Below are 4930 nucleotides of genomic sequence, written 5' to 3'. Positions count from 1 at the left end.
TACCTCAACATAATTAAAGCCATATACAACAAACCCACAGCCAATACCATTCTAAATGGAGAAAAACTGGAAGCATTCCCATTGAAATCAGGAACCAGACAAGGCTGTCCACTATCTCTACTCCACTTTAACATACTGCTTGAAACTCTTGCAAGAGCAATAAGATAAGAGAAGAAAATTAAAGGAGTAATAATTGGAAAAGGAGAGATCAAATTATCCCTTTCTTCAGATGATATGATGTTATATCTAAGAGACATCAAAAACTCCACTAGAAAACTCCTAGAAATGATTAGCACTTTCAGTAAAGTGTCAGGTTACAAAATTAATCTACAAAAGTCTGTAGCCTTTCTATATACCAATAACAAGCATAGAAAGAGCACATGGAAACATGCCCTTTCACAATAGCCTCAAAAAAATAAATAATGTCTCAGAATAAACCTGACCAAAGACATTAAAGACCTCTACAATGAAAATTTTAAATCTTTAAAGAAAGAAATTGAGGAAGACACCAGAAGATGGAAGAACCTCCCATGCTCATGGATTGGAAGAATTGATAGTATGAAAATGACCATCCTACCAAGAGTCATATATAGATTCAGTGCAATGCCAATCAAAATCCCAATGACATTCTTCACAGAATTGGAAAAAAAATCCTAAGATTCATATGGAAGCACAAAAGGCCTCAGATAGCCAAAACAACCCTGAGCACTAAAAGCAACACTGGGGGGATTACTATACCAGATTTTAAACTGTATTACAGAGCTAGGGTCATAAAAACAACGTGGTACTGGCACAAAAATAGACCCGTAGATCAATAAAACAAAATTGAAAACCCAAATGTCAGTACACACAATTTCAGCCACCTGATATTTGACAAAGGGGCCAAGAACATTCACTGGAAGAAAGACAGCATGTTCAAATGGTGCTGTCAAAACTGGATCTCCACCTGTAGAAGAATGAAACTAAGCCCCTATCTTTCACCTTGCACAAAAGTCAATTCCAAATGGATCAAAGACCTCAATGTAAAGCCTGAAATTCTGAAACTGTTAGAAGAAAACATTGGCAAAAACCTACAAGATATAGGTGTAGGAAAGGATTTTCTAAACCAGACATCAATTGCTCAGGAAACAAGGTCAAGAATCAACAAATGGGACCTCATTAAACTAAAAACCTTCTGTACATCAAAGGAGGCAACCAGGGAAGTGAAGAGAAAACCCCCAGAATGGGAGGAAATCTTCACCAGTGACACATCTGACAGAGGTTGAACATCCAGCATATATAACAAACTCAAAAAACAAAGAATCAAGAAAGGAAGTAACCCAATTAAAAGATGGGCTAAGGAGCGGAACAGAGAGTTCTCCAAAGAAGAAAAGATGGCTAAGAAGCATCTTAAAAGGTGTTCAACATCATTAGTAATTAGGGAAATGCAAATTAAAACCACTTTAACATTTCATCTTACCCCGGTCAGACTGGCTAAAATCAAGAGAACAAATGATTGCAAATGTTGGAGAGGATGTGGGGAAAGGGGAACACTCATCCACTGCTAGTAGGATTTCAAATTTGTTCAACCCCTATGGAAAGCAGTGTGGAGAACCCTTAAAAAACTAAAAATTATCCTACCATTTGACCCAGTTATACCACTCATTGGCATATACCCAAAAAATTCATCCTATTGCAGAGACACTTGTACATCCATGTTTGTTACTTGCCCTTTCACAATAGCTAAAAGATGGAAGCAACCTAAGTGTCTCTCAACTGATGAGTGGATAATAAAAATGTGGTTCATTTATACAATGGAGTTCTACCCAGCAGTAAAGACAGATGAAATTTGCATGTAAATGGATGGAAGTAGAAACTGTAAGTGAAGTAACACAGATTCAGAGAAACAAATGGCCTATGTTCTCCCTCATATGTGGATCCTAGCACCAAATCCTTATAACTGAATATGTATCCAGGCATAACTTCAGAAACCAGGATAATGGAAAGGAACCAGGGAGGTAAAGGAAAAGAAAGAACCTGAGAGAGAAGAACAGTAAGAAGCAGGTTAATAAGGGCGATACGGATAAAATGGGGTTATTTTAAGGGGAAGGTGGAGGGAGGCTTTTACAAGGAATCTTGGGGATAAAGGGAAAGAAGGAGCTCAAGAGAGGAGGGACCATAGAAGGGTATTATTAAGGGAGAAATGGGGAAACTGGAGAAACCATGGTGGAAGGGTTAGAAAATGGGAGAGATAAATAATGCCTCCCTAGTTTAAAAAAAAAAAAAACATAGGGAATCATATTAGTTCAACAACCTATTGACAAATTATACATACAACTAGCTCAAGGAACATAATATATGTCTAGTCAAGGTTTTCGGAGAATGTTTGTTTTTGCCCAAGCTTTATCTACGAGGCACATGGTAATTAAAAGTACCAGACTGGTGGAACTAATCTTTTTGGATGTTTAACAGCCATACTTTGAGGCTTATGTTAATCTGGTCAGAGGAACTTAAAGGACAGTTTTTCCCTCTTGCCCTCCAAGGTCAACTAAGTTCCAGGGAACTATGGAGCATCTTCCAAAATGTCCTGTAACTGTGGTGAGTCACCTATCCTCTTAATCAAGGAGGCCATGGAGACCCCACCAGATGGACTTGAACCAGTGTCCAGTCTACAAAGAGGAGGATAAACATAGAGGAATCATTTCCTCCATGCTTCCAAGTGACTGCCAGCCACAGGTGAGCAGGACCTTTGACTTATCTTTACATAGATGGAACTGATAAAGGAGCCAGGGCCTCCTCCCAAGCCCATATTACCCTTCAGGAACAGATCCGCAAACAACCTTAAGAGTTAATCTGGGTCAACTGCATGGTCTTTTTAAAAATATTTTATTTATTTTTATTTTATGTGTATTTGTGTATTGCCTGCATGTAGGTAAGCAAACCCATATCATGCAATGCCTGCAGAGGACAGAAGAGACTGTTGGATCCCCTGGGACTGGAGTTATGGACAGTTGTTAGCTGCCATGTGGGTGCTGGGATTCGAAACCGGGTCTTCTGAAAGAACAACCAGTGTTCTTCACCACTGAGCCATCTCTCCAACCCCAATTGTATGGTCTTAAATGCCCAAAAGGAAAGTATAACCAAAGACTAATCTGTAAGAGTCCATGTGTATAGCTAACAAGAAACAATGCCAGACAGGAGATACCTTCCTTTGAGTTATGGCCAGGGTGGCCCAAGAGACTTCCAGACAGTAACCCAGCATAGAAATGGGAAAATTAACAGCAGATCCTAATCTTATCTAAAGGAATGTTGGCAACTGATTGCTGCTAGATGAGAAAGAGGCGATCTTCCTAAAACAAGGTACTCTAGATAGGATGACTAGGCTCAGCAGATGGACTTGCATTGGGCAATGGTTGGGGACACTGACAACACAGTGGACAGTAACAGGGATGACAGAGTATATGGGCTCCAGTGGGTGGGGGAGGCTATAAGACGGTGCCATTTGAGATGCAGGTATAAAGATGAATAATATTGTTTGGGATGTTCTGTGTGAAATACACACAAAAAAAATCTACAAATAAAATAATAAAATACATTTCATTTTTTATCTTAATTTTTGACTAATGTGACCATTGTACTTGTTCATAGGGTAGAGTATATTTCAACACATGTAAAATATGCAGTGATAAAATCATGGAAATTAGCATTTTTATCTCCTCATCAACCTCCTCCAGCCTCCTCTTACAATTATTCACAACATACAATGAAACTGGAGGACAACAGCTGAAGTCAATGTCAGACTCAGAAAGACAAATATTACATTCTCTCTCTCTCTCTCTCTCTCTCTCTCTCTCTCTCTCTCTCATAGTAGGAGCATGAAATAAATTAGTTACATTGTAAGTGATCATCTGAGATATTAGCCTTAAATTTGCTTCTTAGCCCACATAAAACCTCAAATATTTATTATCTGACCCCTTGAGAAAAGTTTGCTGAACTCTGTTCTAAGTTGTTAGCTTTTTCGCCCCTATGACAAACATCTGACAGAAACTACCTATGGCAGGACAGGTTTATTTTGGTTCATGATCTCAGAGGATTCTGCCCACACTGCCTGGCTCCCTTGTTTCTGGGCCTGTGGTAAGGAAGAACATCATGGTGGAAGAATGTAGTAGAGCACAGCTGCTCACCTTGAGACAGCCAGGAAGCAAAGAAGAGTAACAACAAGGGTCCAGATATGCCCTGAAAATGCATGTTCTGGGAAATAACCAACTTCCTCCAACTCAACAATTCCTCCACCTTCCTTGTAGTCTACTCAGATAAGTTCATCAAGTGATTAAGCAATTGATTAGGTCAAAGCCTCCTGGTTCGATAATCTCTGGAAGCGTCCTCACATACACATACCTAGGTGTTTCTCAATCTATTCAAGCAAGATTTACCACCACATAAGCTAATCATGATGTATTTATTCTCCATAGTATTTGGCTCTCCATGCACTTGTGATCAGCAACTTTCAAAGGGAAATCTATTTTTGGAACACCTAAGAAAGAGCATTTTTTCATTGTAGACAAAGTAGATACAGTCAGCACCAACTTTCCTTCCTGAGTCAAATGTAGATACAAAAATTCGATCTACAAAAGCTATCCCATGATGATTTGGAAAAGCCAGAATAATTACAACACATCAGCCATGATCTCACCTAGTCACTGAAACAAAGTAAATACCTGCCTTGCCTAGATTCTTACTGCATAAGGGGGACCTGTTGCTCAAGCTGCTAATCGTTTCTGCTGCTTATAAATGAATGTGTGCCTATGTGACAATGAAAGGTGCCGCTCTTAGAAATCTCATTCCAACCAATAGTGTCTCCAAGAGTTCCTTCCAGGTCGTCTCTGAGAACCTCTTGATGCCTACAATTGTCTTTTGCCAGACATTCCCAATGGACTCTCTAGATGGTTTT

This window comes from Nannospalax galili, unplaced genomic scaffold (assembly GCF_000622305.1).
Source record: "Nannospalax galili isolate Female #2095 unplaced genomic scaffold, S.galili_v1.0 scaffold380, whole genome shotgun sequence".
Lineage (NCBI taxonomy): Eukaryota > Metazoa > Chordata > Mammalia > Rodentia > Spalacidae > Nannospalax > Nannospalax galili.
The sequence above is the reverse complement of the archived record's forward strand: the minus strand, read 5'-3'. Positions refer to the sequence as shown.